This window comes from Macaca thibetana, unplaced genomic scaffold (assembly GCF_024542745.1).
Source record: "Macaca thibetana thibetana isolate TM-01 unplaced genomic scaffold, ASM2454274v1 unplaced_scaffolds201, whole genome shotgun sequence".
Taxonomy (NCBI): domain Eukaryota; kingdom Metazoa; phylum Chordata; class Mammalia; order Primates; family Cercopithecidae; genus Macaca; species Macaca thibetana.
This window is the reverse complement of record NW_026088990.1, coordinates 7902-28011: the sequence shown is the minus strand read 5'-3', so window position 1 is coordinate 28011 and position 20110 is coordinate 7902. Positions and strand designations below refer to the sequence as shown.

Sequence of the window (20110 nt, the reverse complement as noted above, 5' to 3'; positions counted from 1 at the left end):
CCTATATGGTGTAAATAGGCAATTCGAGTTAGTATTATATTGTTTACAGGAACATAAGAAAAGCATGTGAATTTTAAAGCGGGGTTTCACATTTCTATCTCACTTTATAGTAGTACTTAAAAATGCCTCATAATTCTATAGGTAAGCATTTCTCTTGCACAATTAAAAATTTCAAGGTTTTTATAAAAGTGGTTTTACAGAATCTTGTTGTTGTAGATTTAAATGTTTTCATTCAATTCAAAGATGCCTATTGCAATAATATTTCAGAAATATTTACCTATATCAATAAAATTATATTCTTGGAACAAATTTGGAAATATATAACTTAGAAACTTAATCCCACGTTTTTCTCTCTCCTTTAATTTCATTTTCAAAATTTCAACAGTCTGCATAGATTTGTGTTGCTTAATTCTACCCATTTAGTCTATCTTATAAATATTTATTTTCTTATCACTATGTAATTTTCCTCATGTAGGTCATCTACTCATACTCCAAATGTATTTATCCAGATCTTTCTTCCAAGCCCCTTAGATGCCTCAAATCTTAGAGGTCTCAAACTGAAAGCATCTTTTTTTTTTATTCTTTTCCTGCCTCTTTTCTGACTCTTTGTAATCTACTCAGTCATCTGGTTTCCCCATCCTAGTAAATAACATCTAGGAAGTAGCCATGAACTGCTCAAAGACTTCAACCTGCATTTCAACTGTCCCCCACATCCTGCACTTCAACCCTCCTCCAGGTCACCAAGCCAGTCACACACCAAAATTTGTATTATCTACCTTCTTATAATTTTCCATATCTTATTACCATAATTAACCATCTACCTATAATTTTGAAGTACTCCTTTCTAGTTTTGCCCCATCTCCCCATGTTCATCTATCTTTACATCACTGGAAGGGTCACCTTTCTAAAATATATTTGTAATGATGATATAACTCATCTGCATATTGAGCGGATACCCATTACCTGAAGGGTTAAGTTCACATTCTAGCGTGACACATATCTTACATGGTTTGGTCCCATTTTTTGTCTCTTCAACTCATTTGCTCTGACTGTGTTCCAGTTTTACCACATCACTTTGGCATCCCTCAGTTGCCACGTTGTTTCATGCCTTATTATTTTGCACATGCTGTTGTACCTAGAGTCTTTGTATCCTGACTCTGCACTTTGCCTGTCCTTCCAAATATGGCCCCATTATGGCGGCATTTTCTCTGCTTTTCAGGTAAAACTCATTGTTCTCTCCTTTGTACTCTTATGCATTTTATTGACTTAAATTGTAGAACTGGTGAATTATACTTTTCTGTTCTTTTTTTGTTTTCACATATCTCTACCATTTCTTGAATATAGGCCAGAACCTGTCTTCCATGTATATTTTCTGCTTCTCCCAGGATAGTGCCTATGATTTGATAGATACAGTGTATGTTTTTTCTTGTTGTTCTCTTTTGTCTTACTGATAAATTGTGTGAGTGAATAAACACATTTTTTTCCTGAAGTTTTTTTTTGTTGTTGTTGCTTTTGTTTATTGTTTGTAATAGGAGGAAGCAACAAAGACAGTAACTGGACAACAAGAAAATGATATTGGCATTATTGAACAAGCTCCACAAGATCAAACAAGTAATGACAATTTTATTTTTATACCAAAATAATAGAAGTGGTACATTAGTGAATATCTCTGAAAATCTTTCTATGCTTAAGTGCTATTATTTACAAAACAATTTTATAGACCGAAATACAATGGCTATTTAAAAAAATATTTTCTGATATCTTTCTTCATGCTATCAATTCTTTTTACTGAACCTGCTTCAATTCTGAAATTCTATTTTTGCTGTTAGTTTTGTTTTTGAAATACTCATAAATGGCAATAGATTTGTATATGGTATTACAATTTACAGTAATAAATGTTCTCATATATGTGTCTGTGAATAACATTTTGTAGATAAGATACCCACATCAGAATCAAGACAAAAAGAAGATACAGAATCTTCAGATTCTGAGGTATGTGTATTGTTGTTGTTGTTGCTATTTTAAAACTTAAGTAATGAGTAATCTTAAAACATAAAAAGATGATTTGACTTTATACTCTCACCTCTGCATGTGTCCGTAAGGTGGGTGATCATGAGGTCAGGAGATTGAGACCATCCTGGCTAACATGGTGAAACTGTCTCTACTAAAAACATAAAAAAATTAGCCGGGTTTGGTGGTGCGTGCCTGTAGTCTCAGCTACTCGGGAGGCTGAGGCAGGAGAATGGTGTGAACTCAGGAGGTGGAGCTTGAAGTGAGCCAAGATCGCGCCACTGCACTCCAGCCTGGGTGACAGAGTGAGAATCCATCTCAAAGAAAAGCAAAAAAAAAAAAAAAAAAAAAAAAAAAAAAGAGAGAGAAAGCATTTATTTTCTGACATTTATCAGAACATACTTTATAATCATGTGCCAAGTAGATAATAGCTGCATAGTGCAATTCTGCTAATTTGCAGGATTAATTTTGAAGCCAATGTAGAATAGTGCAAAAGAAAATAAGACTTAGAAGGCACTAGGAATCTATTTGAGTTCTGAAGTTGAGTTTGTCTAAAAACTAAATAATTTCTCTGTGTTCATTTATGGGCAAATACATAATTCTGTGTATATCTAGATGTACAAAGGCTCTAATTGGATTCAGAGAGAAAGAGTTTAAAGTGTAGCCTTAGTCTTGCTCAACTTGGAACTTAAAACGATAATGCCTGGGACTTGAAAGACTCCATCTCAAAAACAAAACAAAACAAAACAAAACAAAAACAAAAACAACAACAAAAAAACACTTATAAGTCATTATAAATTTTTCTTAAAAACAAAACAGAGAATGTTTGGTTAGAGAAAATTGAAGAACTTTATAATTAGCACGGGTATGGGAGTGGCAGTGGAATTCTATGGTCAGAGTAGATCTGTCTGAGACTGCCATTTAATCTCCATCTCAAAGATGAAGAGTAGGCCATATGAAAGTTTAGGAGCAAAACATTCCGAACAGAGAGAACAGTGGAACATATTTGTTCATCATTTTGTTCTTAACAACCTAGAACGACTAGGAAGTAGAAAGTGGGGTAACCACCACCATCATCATCATCCTCATTATTCTAAGGTGAAGAAAAATCTGCAAATACGTGTCTGGCACATGTTAGATGTTTCATGAATACATGCTTTTATTTTTCTCTTTTTATGAAGGCTTGCTCTACTTTTTTGAAGTTATGTCTTAAGAATGAATTGCACACTTTATCTAATGATTGTTTGCTTTCATTTAAAAATAACAAAAATATGTTTTCCTTATGAATCTTTTATTCACGCAGTTCTTTATCAGCAAAAAACTTGTAAAATTTATTCTTATTATCTTAAGTCTTTGTTTTCCTAAGTGAAACAGCTTTTACAGAATTCTATTCCTACTCTGCATGACATACTCTGAAAATTCTCTTCATGCCGTGCATAATTTTTAACAAAAAATCTGTAATTATGCATATGTCAAATGTTTAATTGTGTTGTATTTTGTTTGAAATGCCCTGTTATTTTTTGCAAGGACTACAGTGTAAGGCAGATACTTTGAATTTAATTCCTTTTGAAATATGCACACGATTGAATTTTTTTGGGGAATATGATTTATTTTCTTTGCTCAGTAACCCAGTCAGTAGTCACATGAAGATAAAAGATAAGCATGATTTACAGAGCGTATTTGAGGTTTTCTCTTGAATGTTTTGGTTTTCAATATGTGAACAGCCTTAAATCTAATTACCTTTAGAGTAAAAAATTTTGTTTTAAAAAAGATTTTAAATGAAAAATATGATGCTTGTTATTATTATTTTTAAATTGAAATTATTTATTGAGGCAGGCTATGGTGTCTCACACCTGTAATCCCAGTATTTTGGTAGGGCAAGGTGGGTGGATCACTTAAAGTCAGGTGTTTGAGACCAGCCTAGCCAACATGGTGAAATCCTGTCTCTATTAAAAATACAAAAATTTAGCCAGGTGTGGTGGCTAATGCCTGTCATCCCAGCTATTCGTGACGGTGAGGCAGAAGAATCACTTGGTCTTGGGAGCCGGAAGTTGCAGTGAGCCTAGATCATACCACTGGGCAACCCTGTGAGGCTTTGTCTCAGAAAAAACAAAACAAAAAAAAAATAGTAAAAAAAAGAAATTATTTATTAATATTATCTTTAACAGATTATCTCTGTGAGTGATACACAGAATTATGTGTGTTTAACTGAGGCTACATATCAAAAAGAAATAAAGACAATAAATGGCAAAATAGAAGGTAAGAACCATTTTTTATTTAAAACATCATTTGACCAATTATTTGTCTAAAAGCATGAGGACTGATATACTCTGACAGCCAAAGAAAATTATTTTTTAAATGTGTAGCATGGAAGGACAAAAGGAGTGAAAGTTACATGTCTTCTCAGGTGTTAGCAACAGATTATATTGAGAGTGCCAAAAAAAGAGCTGAATTATTAGTTTAAATTCAATATACCTGAAGAAAGGAGTAAAAGAGGGAATGAAGACCAAGGAAGACAGGGAGTACATGAGGGAACAAGAAGCAGGTTTATATAATGGAGAATGGTAAAATAAAATAATTCTTTAGAGAAAGATAGAGCATGATTAGAAAGCTGGGAAGAATAAAAAGTGACCTTCCATTACCAAAAGTTGCCAGGGAATTACAGCAAACATGTTGTCACTCCTGTCTTTCTCACTGGTGGGAAGGCATTAGGGATGGAAGCAACTGACCATAGAGAGTTGTGTTTTATCTGCAATAGGTGAATATAAGCATATTGGCACAGCCATGCGTGTATATAATTTGTCATATACACTCAGTATAGACCAGAAGTTTTCACACTTTATAAAATCAGCTGAATACCTTTTTAACAGTGCACATTGTGATTCAGCAGACTTGGGATTCTGGCATTTTAAATAAGTTCTCAGGTGATGCCGTTGCTGGTGGTCCTTGGACCTCACTCTTAAGTAGCAAGAGAATAGCCTTTCCTTTGGAAAAATCTGGAAGAAGGGCAATTGGATAGAAGATCAAGACATAACAGGGTCAAGGAAAAGCATTATATTGCTTTTATTTCTGCATCTGTTTCTGGTCAGAGGGGAAAAAGAGGTAAAGAAATAATAATTACAGGTGTCAGATACTATTCCTAATCAAAGAGAAAGAAAGTGTTGGGAAAATTGATTTTAAAAGATGTTGAATGGGAAAAATGAAGACCACAGATGTGGACATTATTTTGGCTAAGGAAGAGGGATTGTGAGGCAGGAAATGGGGCAAGAAAGAAGATAGCCAGGCAACTTTGGAGTTTCTGAATAGGAAATTTGAGTGAATTCACTTCAGATGCATTTACAATATTTGCACTCCAGAAGATTAGATTTTGGGTACTCCAGAGACTACCGGAAGCGGAGGATTACTAGAATTGGAGTAAACTATGGTGACTTTTTAGTTTTCTCTATTACTATCAGCATAAAAGGTATATATTTTGTTGATATTAGCTATTCAAATGAGAAATATTTGAATCTAAGAGCATTGGCTTTATTTTTAATGAAGCAAATTGTTTTGGTAAAATTGTTGTTCTATAAAAATCCATTAGACACTTAATAAAGCAGACTAATTTTTAGAAACAAAAAAATACTGAATTTACTACCTGAATTCTAAAATTTTTTTTAAATAAGTATTTTCCTGATTTAAAAATATAAAATATTATTTGTATGTAATAAGTATGTTGCCATAAATTTTCAAATAAACGTGCCAATATTGAAAGCTCATTACACAAACTTTTAAATGAATTTTGTATATATTTTTTACATGAGTGAATCAAGAAAATTTCTGAGGATAAACTAGAGGATACAGAAATGTAGGCATATGATTACACCACATGGATATGGAAAACAATGAATATTTTATTTAGTATTATCCCCTAAGTAAATATCCAAGCTGATCAATTTGTAACACGTTCAGTGATGAGATGTCAGTTCTGCATTCAGCTGAACTCTCATCATAACGGTGTACCGTCTCAATTGTAGGACAAATTAAAGAACATGATGAATGTAATGATATAAATTATTCTAATGTATTTCATTAAACATATGGTGTAGGATTCTATGTTCAGCTTTGACATTTATTTTTTCAGGGTCATGATTTGCTCCTCTGATCAAAGATCATTTATGCTTTCATCACTCAGCATATACATATTAATATCAACACATTTTGCATGCAAAACACATTCTCACTTTTGAAATCTTAAGTGCATGTTTGATGAACCGTAGATTCCTAGTTTCTTCAGTGTATTTCTGTCATGTGAGTGTCCTAAAGAAACAAACAAAAGAAAATCTCCTAAACCTAAAGGAATCATTCTCAAAGCTGAGCAAGAGGACTCAGTTAGATACTATCACTGGGTTCATTTGTGGTTGGTTTTGTTATATTTACCTATGACTGATAACAAATCTCTTTTGCTTTAGAGTCTACTGAAAAGCCTTCTGACTTTGAGGTATTGAGTTTTATAATTTTATCTTGAATTATTTATTAACTATGTATTTTGTGAAGTATACATTCGTTATTAATCATTTTTCTTCTAAACCCATTTAGCCTGCTGTTGAAATGCAAAACTCTGTTCCAAATAAAGCTTTAGAATGGAGGAATAAACAAACATTGAGAGCAGGTAATTTTACAGTTCAACTATATTAAAATGAATATTTCAATAGTTGACATATTAATAGTCTCATCTCCCCAATGTTTATTTTTCAAATATTATGGAAATATTTGAGTTAATAATGTCCATAGTGGTATCCACGTTTGAAAAACTGATTATTTACAAGAACATGAATTTTAATTAGTTTTTTTAAAAATTAGCTTTAATTTCAGGTGTTTCTATTTTTATGTTCTGATACTGTAATGTTTTGTATTGGGAATGTCTGTATGACTTAAAGATTCAAGAAGATGAATTTTTAAACTCTAATATTTTTCCTGTTCAAAACTTGATTCAAATTCTACCCTTTACTGCAGAGAAAGCTTCACTTTTTGACATGCCAATTGTGTTTTAACATTGGTTACCTCATGTGGATGTAGTCATTTGAAGCATCCTAAGGAAATCAGTTATTCTGATTTAGCTTACTCTGTGCGTGTGTATGTGTGTGTGTGTGTGGTGTGCATGTTTGTGCCTGTGTGCATGTGTATGTGTGTTTGTGTGTGGTACCCCTAGTTTTTAAAAATGGGAGAAGTAATCATTTCTTTATAATTATATTTGTAAAACTGTGATTCTGAAGCATTTGGCTTTAGTGTCTTTTCATTGTTTAGAGGTAAACAATTGTCTAAACTAGTTTTTAAAAAATTATTCCTATACATGCTTAAACATTATACAACATATGTGCACAGTCATAGATAATACGTAGAATTTGTTTTTAACTTCTAATATGTAAATAATTGTACATTGTGTGTAATTTTCTGTAACATTCTTTATTTGATCAGCATTATATTGTAAGATCCATCCATAATAGACAGAACTAGCTCTGGTTTTGTTTTTATTGCATTCTTTATATAAATTCCGTTATATAACTGCACCACAACTAAAGTTTGTTTACGCAAAAAATAAAAGCAAATGCAAATTTCAGTCTTATTTAAGTTGGTTTTATCTACTGATTTTTGATATATTAGAAATTAAAACTAAAGAATTTCAAGTATAACCATGCACAATCATCTACTTTTAATAAAAATGAAAAGTGTGACCTATGAACCATTAAAGCTATGCTGTTGTAACACATTATTTCCCTGAAACAGTGCAGTATACACTTCTAAAAATGAGATTGAAAATAGTCGATAACAAAAGTATGATTTGAGTTTTGGATTCTCTACGTGAAATTTGAACTTTAGGGATGCTCATCTCACAACTTAAAAGCACATTTGAAAACCAAATATATAGTTCATGCATGTCAAATTATAAATGTACCCTTAATATTAAAATGATATTTAAAGCTTCAGTTGTGCGTGTTTGCTTTTCTCTTTGAACTATGTTAAATAGTTAATATTTGAAAAATTTGTTTACAAAGAAAACGGAACATTATTTCTGTTTTATGTTTGTTTTCTGTCTTATGGCTCCGTGATTTTCATATTCTATTATATGACTGTACCACAATTAATTAAACGGTTTTATGCTGATAAAATACATAAAAATAAAAACAAATTCAGATTTTGATAAGCCTTTTAAGTTGGCTTTATATTTTATTTTTAATATATTAAAAATTAAAAGTATAGTATTTAAGATATAAGCATGCATAATCATATATATTCCGATGGCAATTAGAACTATGAGTTAAACATTATTAGAGCTATGGTGTTACAACACAGTTTGTCTCTGAAACATTCCAGTATACACTTCTAAATAAACGCAAATGATCATGGTCAACAGCAAAAGTATGATTTGACCTCTTGGATTCCCTGGAGGAAACTTGAACTCCAGGGATATTCTGATCAGAATTTAAGACCAGTTTTAAAAATCAGATTTTTAGTTCATGAATGTCAAATAATCAGTTGACCCGTAATGATGAAATCATCCTTAAAGTTTTTGTTAGGCATGTTTGCTTTTTTCTTCAACCTGTCTTAAATAGTTCAAATTTGAAAATTTTGTTTATAAAGAAAACTGGATATATATGTGTGTGTGTGTGTGTGTGTGTGTGTGTGTGTGTGTGTGTGTGTATTCTGTCTCATGACTCTCAGTACTCCTTGGATCTTGTGTAGATCGTGATTTAATTCTATTAAATGTGGAAACAGTAGTTTACTAATGTGTAGACATTGATTTAATTCTTTTTTAGGGAAAAATTAGGTTACTTAAAGCAATTATTTTTATATAGATTTCTAATGATTCTCTAAGGCATCACAAGTTGATTCTGAAGATATTGAATTAAGGAAAGACTGTCTCAAAATAACTAAAGGAGTTTTAAAATTTAATGTATATGCAATAAAAGCTTTTTAAGCTTATTTATTTATTACACATACACAAAATATACTGTCATACATGTTGAAACTTAAAATTGTTAGACATAAAGTTTGTTAACATAAAAAAATTTATATTTCTCAAGAGTCTTATTTATTGATAATTTCATTTGAATAACAGATTGCTGAGTCAATCAAACTAAGTAATGCTAAAAAATAGAAAAAAAGATAACATATAATTAAAGTTATCTCATTAAATTTCAAGCATAGGACATACTGTGTTTCTGGGAAGAAGAACACATTACTGCCTTTTTGAAGAAATAATTTATACAAGTTAGCCAAATTTCTATTTTTTTCTATTCTAATGAATACAATATTTTAGTTTGCAATTCTGTTAGGTTGACCATAAAAGTTGTGGGAATAATCTGAAAAAAGTATGTACAGGTTGAATAAGAAACACCACAGATTCACGAAAAAAATAGATTTGTATATTCTTTTAAAATATATCATAGTAAATATTCTCATTAATATATCTGTGATTAATATTTTATAGATAATATGTTGACATTAAAATCAGGAAAAGAAACATATGCAGAATCACGTTGGAGTTCTAAGGTATTGTGTAATTTTGTTTTTATTATTATTTAAATATAAATATTGAGTGATGTTGAAACTTGAAAGTAGAGACTTTGACTTTATTGTTTTACCTCTGCATATTGCCCTTCAGTAATTTCTGATATTTTTCAGAAAATACTAAGCAGTTATTATTTGCTAAGTAGATTACTGCTTCATAGTGCAATTTCACGTATTTTCAGGATTAAGTTTAAGAAGGTAGTGTAGTATAGTGTGAAAATACATCTTAGAATTCTAGGAATTTATTTGGGTTCTGAATCTACAATTGTCTAAAAACTGAAGAATTTCAGTTCAGGGGTCCACCTGTGAGCAAATTTATGATTCTCTGGTATATCTGGATTCAGAGGAAAAAGGTAAAATAGTTTTGTGTATCTTGGAACTTGAAAGGATAATGCCTGGTGCTTGAAAGTATTGCTATATTTGGATTGCACAGTGCAGATCTTAAGGAATATTTTGGGCAAAGGAAAAGCAAGAAAAATAGGAAACCTGAGAAACTACAGTAAAAACAATTTGGTTGAGTAGTGTTTTAAAGAGTGAACATTATTTTCACAAATAGAACTATTTGAGTTATTTTGTGGCAGCCATGCTTTCAACCACATAAATATCTGTATTCTGAGATCACAGCTGTGCAAAGAGGTGGAAAGGGCCCCACTAGTTGTTAGAAGTAGCTGCTTTATAGCAGTAACAATCATGAGTGGAAGTCAAAAACCCAGTCAGTATTCTGGTTCTGTTACTTACTAGTTATGTAACCTTGGAGAAAATTATTTAATGTATTCAAATGTCAGTGGCCTTGTTCATTGAATTAGTGCTAATATCTACCTCTTAGATATGTTTAATTGAGCAATGTTGTAATAAAAGTGAAAATATTTTGCAAACTGAAAAATGTGTATACAAATGTAAGATAATGATGACAGTGGTATTCAGTGGCTTAATAAATATCAAGGGTACTTTTTCTAAACATGAAGGCAGTATTGTCAGAAAAATAATGGGGGAATACAACAGACATGTGGATTTCTAGTTTAGTGTATGGGTATGTTAAGTATCAGCAGGCTACTAATACTATTTTCTAAACTTGCTAAGAATTTAGCAAATTAGACCTCTCTGATGAGATTTTAAATGCTTTGACTATTAATAATGTGCTTCCTGAATAGCATAAGTGTGCTAAGCAGTGAGACCTGAATACACAGGATGAGGACTTATGTTAAAGTGGTAGGAATAGAAAAGCAAGTTAACAACACTTATAAGTAAATATAAGTGATCTCTATATAAAGACAGATAGTGTTAGGTTAGATAAAATTGAAGAAGTTTACACTTAGAATGGGAATGGGGGTGGCAGTCAAATTCTGTAGTCAGAGATTTCTTTGAGACTGTCAGTCAAGCTCCCATAACAAGCATGAGAGGTAGGATGACATGTATATACCCAAAGGATTATAAATCATGCTGCTATAAAGACACATGAACACGTATGTTTATTGCGGCACTATTCACAATAGCAAAGACTTGGAATCAACCCAAATGTCCATCAGTGACAGACTGGATTAAGAAAATGTGGCACATATACACCATGGAATACTATGCAGCCATATAAAGGATGAGTTCATGTCCTTTGTAGGGACATGGATGCAGCTGGAAACCATAATTCTCAGCAAACAATTGCAAGAACAGAAAACCAAACACCTCATGTTCTCACTCATAGGTGGGAATTGAACAATCAGATTACTTGGACTCTGGAAGGGGAACATCACACACTGGGGCCTATTATGGGTAGGGGGTAGGGAATGGGGGGAGGGATGGCATTGGGAGTTGTACCTGATGTAAATGACGAGTTGATGGGTGCTGACGAGTTGATGGGTACAGCACACCAACATGGCACAAGTATACATATGTAACAAACCTGCACATTGTGCACATGTACCCTAGAACTTAAAGTATAATAAAAAAAGAAAAAAAAAAAAGGAGAAATCTCCAAAAACAAAAAAAACAAACAAACAAAACAAAAAAAAAAAAAAAAAAAAAAGAATGTCTAGGTGAAAGACATTTGGAGCAGAAAAAAAGCAGATCACATTTCTTTACAATTTTTCTCAACATTCTGGAAAGACTAGGAAGCGGAAAGTGGGGTAAACATTATCATCATCATTTTTATTATTGTAAGGTGTAAAAAAGTTTGCAAATGTGTTCCTGGCACATAATAAATGCTTTATGAATAAATGTTCTTATGTTTTTATGAAGGACTTGCTATAGTTTTCTGAAATTATGTTTTAATTGAGATTGAATTGCATATTTTATATGATATTGGTTTCTTTTCATTTAAACTTAATAGAATGTTTTTCTTCTTTTAAATTTATTCATGCATTTCTTCTGTTATCAAAAATTTTCTCAAAAATTTTTTGATTATTTCAAATTCTTGTCTACCTAAATAAAGAAGCTTTTACAATATTCTATCTCATACTCTGAAGGTTTTCTTTCCTTAAAGTGTCTTATTTTAACCCCAAAAATTTATAATTATGAATATTTTAAATGTTTAATGTTGTCAATGTTATATAGCAAGAAGCAGGTGATTGTCTTTTGTTTTAAATGCCCTCTCTTTTTTTCTTGAGGACTACAAAGTAGAGTTAGATATTTTGAATGTAATTTCTTGTTGAAATATGCACACGAGTAAATACTTTTTCTGTGGATATGTTTTTATTTTTGGGTTTTCATGCTTAGTAACTGTTTCAATAGCTAAATGAAAATGAAAATAAGCTTGATTTGGAGAGCATATGTGAAGTCCTTTATATAAATGTTTTGGTTTTCAATAGGTTTCTATTCTTAAATCAAATTGCCTTTAAAGTAGGAAACTGAGTATGTTTTGAAATATGTTAGGAAATCTTGATGTCACTCATTATTATTATTATTATTTTAAAATTGCAATTCATTATTGATAGAACTTCAAACAGAGTGTTTCGGAAAGTGCTGCACAGAATTACACGTGTTTACCTGAGGCTACATATCAAGAAGAAGTCAAGAATATAAATGGAAAACTAAAGGGTAAGAATCACTTTTTATTTAGAAGTCATTTGACAGTATGTTTATCTAAAAATTTGAGGACTGTTATACTGTAATAGCCTCAGAACATTACGCACTAAATGCGTAGTATAAAAAAAGTGAATTAAAATGGTAATAAGTTACATATCTTGTCAGGTTGTCAGCAACAGAGTATATAGTGAGTGCCGAAAAAGGAACTGAATTATTACTTTAAATTCCAGATATTCTAAAACCTGAGGTATCTCAGGAAATAAGAGGAAAGATGTAAAAGAGGGAATAAAGAATGAGGAAGACAGAAAGTACAGGGAGGAAATGAGGGAAAAAGAAGCAGGTGTATACAATGGAGGTTCATAAGATAAAATAACTCTTTAGATAGAGGAAGAGTATGGTTAGAAAGGTGGGAAGAATATATAGTAAGCTTTCAGTACAAAAACTAGTAAAAGAATTACAGCAAAAATGTTCCACCCAAGCTAAAAACCATGGCACAAGAAGTACGTGATACATGCACAAGCTTCAGTAGCTGATTCGATCAAGTGGAAGAAAGGGTATCCGTGATTGAAGATCAAATGAATGAAATGAAGTGAGAAGAGAAGTTTAAAGAAAAAAGAGTAAAAAGAAACAAACAAAGCCTCAAGAAATATGGGACTATGTGAAAAGACCAAATCAATGTTTGATTGGTGTACCTGAAATTGACAGGGAGAATGGAACCAAGTTGGAAAACACTCTGCAGGATATTATCGAGGAGAACTTCCCCAACCTAGAAAGACAGGCCAACATTCAAATTCAGGAAATACAGAGAACACCACAAAGATACTCCTCGAGAAGAGCAACCCCAAGACACATAATTGTCAGATCCACCAAGATTGCAAAGAAGGAAAAAATGTTAAAGGTAGCTAGAGAGAAAGGTCGGGTTACCCACAAAGGGAAGCCCATTAGACTAACAGCAGAGCTCTCAGAAGAAACTCTACAAGCCAGAAGAGAGTGGGGGCCAATATTCAACATTCTTAAAGAAAAGAATTTTCAACCCGAAATTTCATATCCAGCTAAACTAAGCTTCGTAAGTGAAGGAGAAATAAAATCCTTTACAAACAAACAAATGCTGAGAGGTTTTGTCACCACCAGTCCTGCCTTACAAGAGCTCCTGAAGGACACACTAAACATGGAAATGAAAAACAGGTACCAGCCACTGCAAAAACATGCCAAATTACAAAGACCCTCGATGCTAGGAAGAAACTGCATCAACTAACAAGCAAAATAACCAGCTAACATCATAATGACAGGATCAAATTCACACATAACAATATTAACCTTAAATGCTCCAATTAAAAGACACAGACTGGCAAATTGATAAAGAGTCAAGACCCATCAGTGTGATGTATTCAGGAGACACATCTCATGTGCAGAGACACACATAGGCTCAAAATAAAGGGATGCAGAAAGATCTACCAAGCAAATGGAAAACAAAAAGAAAGCAGGGATTGCAATCCTAGTCTCTGACACAACAGACTTTAAACCAACAAAGATCAAAAGAGACAAAGAAGGCCATTACATAATGGTAAAGGGATCAATTCAACAAGAAGACCTAACTATCCTAAATATATATGCACCCAATACAGGAGCACCCAGATTCATAAGGCAAGTCAATAGAGACCTACAAAGAGACTTAGACTCCCACAAAATAATGATGGGAGACTTTAACACCCCGGTGTCAATATTAGACAGATCAACGAGACAGAAGGTTAAAAAGGATATCCAGGACTTGAACTCGGCTCTGCACCAAGCAGACCCAATAGACATCTACAGAACTCTCCACCCCAAATCAGCAGAATATACATTCTTCTCAGTACCACATCACACTTATTCCAAAATTGACCATATAGTTGGAAGTAAAGCACTCCTCAGCAAATATAAAAGAACAGAAATCACAACAAACTGTCTCTCAGATCACAGTGCAATCAAATTAGAACTCAGGATTAAGAAACTCACTCAAAATCACACAACTACGTGGAAACTGAACAACCTGCCCCTGAGTGACTACTGGGTACATAACAAAATGAAGGCAGAAATAAAGATGTTGTTTGAAACCAATGAGAACAAAGACACAACATATCAGAATCTCTGGGCCACATTTAAGCAATGTGTAGAGGGAAATTTATAGCACTAAATGCCCATAAGAGAAAGCAGGAAAGACCTAAAATTGACACCCTAACATCACAATTTAATGAACTAGAGAAGCAAGAGCAAACAAATTCAAAAGGTAGCAGAAGGTAAGAAATAACTAAGAACAGAGTAGAACTGAAGGAGATAGAGATACAAAAAACCCTTCAAAAAATCAATGAATCCAGGAGCTAGTTTTTTGAAAAGATCAACAAAATAGATGGCTAGCAAGACTAATAAAGAAGAAAAGAGAGAAGAATCAAATAGACACAATAAAAAATGATAAAGGGGATATCACCACCGATCCCACAGAAATACAAACTACTATCACACAACACTATAAACACCTCTACACAAATAAACTAGAAAATCTAGAAGAAATGGATAAATTCCTGGACACACACACCCTCCCTAGACTAAACCAGGAAGAAGTTAAATCCCTGAATAGACCAATAACAGGCTCTGAAATTGAGGCAATAATTAATAGCCTACCAACCAAAAAAAAGTCCAGGACCAGACGGATTCACAGCCGAATTCTACCAGAGGTACAAAGAAGAGCTGGAACCATTCCTTCTGAAACTATTCCAATCATAGAAAAAGAGAGAATCCTCCCTTACTCATTTTATGAAGCCAGTATCATCCTGATACCAAAGTCTGGCAGAGAGACAACAAAAAAGAGAATTTTAGACCAATATCCCTGATGAACATCAATGCAAAAATCCTCAATCAAATACTGGCAAACTGAATCCAGCAGCATATCAAAAAGCTTATCCACCATGATCAAGTTGGCTTCATCCCTGAGATGCAAGGCTGTTTCAATAAACATAATGCATAAACATAATGCATCACATAAACAGAACCAAAGACAAAAACCACATGATTATATCAATAGATGCAGAAAAGGCCTTTGACAAAATTCAACAGCACTTCATGCTAAAATCTCTCAATAAATAAACTAGGTACTGATGGGACGTATCTCAAAATAGTAAGAGCTATTTATGACAAACTCATAGCCAATATCATACTGAATGGGCAAAAACTTGAAGCTTTCCCTTTGAAAACTGGCACAAGACAGGGATGCCCTCTCTCACCACTCCTATTCAACATAGTGTTAGAAGTTCTGGCCAGGGCAATCAGACGGGAGAAAGAAACTAAGGGTATTCAATTAGAAAAAGAGGAAGTCAGATTGTCCCTGTTTGCAGATGACATGATTGTGTATTTAGAAAACTCTATCATCTCAGCCCCAAATCTCCTTAAGCTGATATAAGCAACTTCAGCAAAGTCTCAGGACATACAATTAATGTGCAAAAATCACAAGAATTCCTATACACCGATAACAGACAAACAGAGAGCCAAATCATGAGTGAACTCCCATTCACAATTGCTTCAAAGAGAATAAAATGCCTAGGAATCCAACTTACAAGGGATGTGAAGGACCTCTTCAAGGAGAACTACAAACCACTGCTCAACAGAAAAAAGGGGACACAAACAAATGGAACAACATTCCATGCTCATGGATAGGAAGAATCAATATCATGAAAATGACCATACTGCCCAAGGAAAATTTTAGATTCTATGCCATCCCCATCAAGCTACCAATGACTTTCTTCACAGAATTGGAAAAAACTACTTTAAAGTTCATATGGAACCAAAAAAGAGCCCTCATTGCCAAGACAATCCTAAGCCAAAAGAACAAAGCTGGAGGCATCACGCTACCTGACTTCAAACTATACTACAAGGCTATAGTAACCAAAACAGCATGGTCTTGGTACCAAAACAGAGATATAGACCAAGGGAAAGGAACAGAGCTCTCAGAAATAACACCACAAATCTACAACCATCTGATTTTTGATGAACCAGACAAAAACAAGAAATGGGGAAGGATTCCCTGTTTAATAAATTGTTCTGGGAAAACTGGCTAGCTATATGTAGAAAGCTGAAACTGCATCCCTTCCTTACACCTTATACAAAAATTATTTTCAGATGGATTAAAGACTTAAATGTTAGACCTAAAACTATAAAAACCCCAGAAGAAAACCTAGGCAATACCATTCAGGACAGAGGCATGGGCAAAGACTTCATGACTAAAACACCAAAAGCAATGGCAACAAAAGCCAAAATGGACAAATGTGATCTAATTAAAGAGCTTCTGCACAGCAAAAGAAGCTTCCATCAGAGTGAACAGGAAACCTACAGAATGGGAGAAAATTTTTGCAATCTACCCATCTGACAAAGGGCTACTATCTGGAATCTACAAATAACTTTAACAAGTTTACAAGAAAAAATCAGACAACCCCATCAAAAAGTGGACAAAAGATGTGAACAGACAGTTCTCAAAAGAAGACATTTATGCAGCCAACAGACACATGAAAAAATGCTCATCATCACTGGCCATCAGAGAAATGCAAATCAAAATCACAGTGAGATACCTTCTCACACCAGTTAGAATGGTAATCATTAAAAAGTCAGGAAACAACAGGTGCTGGAGAGGATATGGAGAAACAGGAACACTTTTACACTGTTGGTGGGAGTGTCAATTAGTTCAACCATTGTGGAAAACAGTGTGGTGATTTCTCAAGGATCTAGGACTAGAAATACCATTTGACCCAGCAATCCCATTACTGGTTATATAGCCAAAGGATTATAAATCATACTACTATAAAGACACATGCACATGTATGTTTATTGGGGCACTATTCACAATAGCAAAGACTTGGAACCAACCCAAATGTCCATCAATGATAGACTGAATTAAGAAAATGTGGCACATATACATCATAGAATACTATGCAACCATATAAAAAGGATGAGTTCATGTCCTTTGTAGGGACATGGATGAAGCTGGAAACCATCATTATGAGCAAACTATCACAAGGACAGAAAACCAAACACTGCATGTTCTCACCCATAAGTGGGAATTGAAATATAAGAACACTTGGATACAGGGTGGGGAACATCACACACCAGGGCCTGTCATGGGGTGGAGGGAGCGGGGAGGGATAGCATTAATAAAAATACATAATGTAAATGATGAGTTAATGGGTGCACCACACCAACATGGCACATGTATACATATGTAACACATCTGCATGTTGTGCACATGTACCCTAGAACTTAAAGTATAATAATAAAAAAAAAAAAAAATTTCCATCTTTACTTACTCGCTTGTGGAAGACATTAGGGATGGAATTACCTGACTGTGCGAAGCTATGTTTCATCTATTATTGGTGAATATAAGCATATATGGGCAGCCACACATGTATATATTTTTTCAGTATGGTCCAGAAGTTTTCATACTTTAATAAATGAGCTACAGATCTTGTTAACAATGCACATTCTGATTCAATAGACTTGAGGTTGTGCAATTTTAATAAATTCTCAGGTGATGCTGATGCTGGTGGTTCTTGGACCATGCACTGAGTAGCAAAGGTATAGAGTTTTCATTGAAGTAATTTGGAAGAAGAGCAATTGGATAGAATGTCAAGACATAACAGAGTCAAGGGCAAGCATTATTTTGATTTTGTTTCTCAGTATGTTTTTAGTCAGAAGCGAAGAAAGAGGTTAAAAAACAACAACAGAATTTATAGATGCCCAATATTACTTCCGAACAAGAGAAAGAAAGTGGTAGGAAAATTTATTTTTAAAAGTGTTGAAGGGAAAGAATCAAAACTACAGATCTGGAGATTATTTTTGCTAAAGAATAGCAATTGTGAGGCATGAAGGGGGAGGGGAGGAGAAGCTAAGTAGGTAATTTTGAAGTTTCTGAGAAGGAAACTTGAGTGAACTCATTTCAGATGCATTTGGAATGTCTGCACTCCAGAAGGTTAGATTATGTGTGCTCTGGACAGTATTGGAAGAAGCAGGGATTACTAGATTTGGCGTCTACCACAGTGACTCATTACTCTTTTCTATTACTTTCAGGATTCATAGAGACATGTTTTGTTGATATTATTTATTTAAGTGAGATAAATTTGAATATGAATCCATTGACTTTTTTAGTAAAATTGCTGCTCCATAATAATCTGTTAGATGACTGGGCCGGTGGCTCATGCCTGTAATCCCAGCACTTTGGGAAGCTGAGGTGGGCCGATCACTTGGGGTCAGCAGTTCGAGACCAGCCTGGCCAACATGGTGAAACCCCGTCTCTACTAAAAATACAAAAAAAAAAAAAAAAAAAAAAAAAAAAAATTAGCTGGGTGTGGTAGCACACGCCTGTAATCCCAGCTACTCAAGAGGCTAAGGCAGGAGAATCGCTTGAACCCAGGGGGCGGAGGTTGCAGTGAACCGAGGTCACTCCACTGCATTCCACTCTGGGTGACAGAGTGAGACTCCATCTCAAAAAAATAAAAATAAAAAAATAAAAATTAGTTAGAGACTAACATGGTAAATCAGTCTAATTTTAGAAACAAAAACTAAATTTATTACTTGAATACTAAAACTGATTTTTAAATAAATATTATTCTGATTTCAAAATAAAAATGGTTATAACTAATTAATATTTAGCAATCAAGTTTTTGAATAAATATTTCAATACTGAAAGTTTTTTATACATTATTTTCTTTATGAGTTTTATATGCCGTCTTATATGAAGGGATGAAAAAACATTCAGATGGATAAATGACAGGTTGCAAAAATGTAGGCATAAAATTACACCACATGTGTATGGAAAAAAATGAATATTTTTATTTACTATTATTCCCTAATATACATCCATGCTCATGAACTCATTACACTTTCGTTAATGAGACATCAATTTTACATTCAGCTAAACTCTTATTGTAACTGTGTACCTTCTCAATTATAAGATAAATTAAAGAGTATGATGAATGTTTATAATTTAATGATATAAGTGATTCTGAAGTGTATCTTGTAGTTCAGAAGCTCTCATAATTTATAACCAGTATATGTTAGCCATGTGTGAGATTCATAGATGCCATGTGATAAATGAGCTCTAGATGATGAAATGGTTTGTAAAATTTTCCTTGTGTGTTTTTTGCTTTTTTTTCTTTTTCACATAAAAATTTTAAACTCAATGTTTTTGTTTATAAAGAAAATAGTTACAAATTTACTTTTTGTCACCTGGGACTGCACATTTTTGATATAGTTTGAACCTAGACTTTTTTTAAACTTGTGAAAAATTAGGTCACTTATGACTATTATTTTTATATAAATTTCTGATATATTTATCCAAAATTTCCCAAGTACTTTCTTAATACATTGGCGCATTAGAAAGAGACTATATCATTATAATTTTTTTTAAAAATATATTCAATAAAATGTTTTAAAGTCCATGTCTGTATCATTCATTGACACAATAGTTTCATTAATCTTTAAACTTTAAATGACTAGACATAAATTTCATTGATAT

The 20110-nt window shown here is 33.2% G+C and overlaps 1 long non-coding RNA gene across 1 annotated transcript; it reads left to right on the top strand.

Moving 5' to 3' along the window:
* The first annotated feature begins 363 nt into the window (after window positions 1-363).
* Window positions 364-17776, top strand: LOC126947373 (uncharacterized). The gene is made up of 7 exons (XR_007723048.1): window positions 364-1611; window positions 1934-1992; window positions 4179-4269; window positions 6462-6490; window positions 6589-6661; window positions 9482-9543; window positions 12486-17776. It is a non-coding gene; the product is annotated as an uncharacterized LOC126947373 (long non-coding RNA).
* The last annotated feature ends 2334 nt before the right edge of the window (window positions 17777-20110 follow it).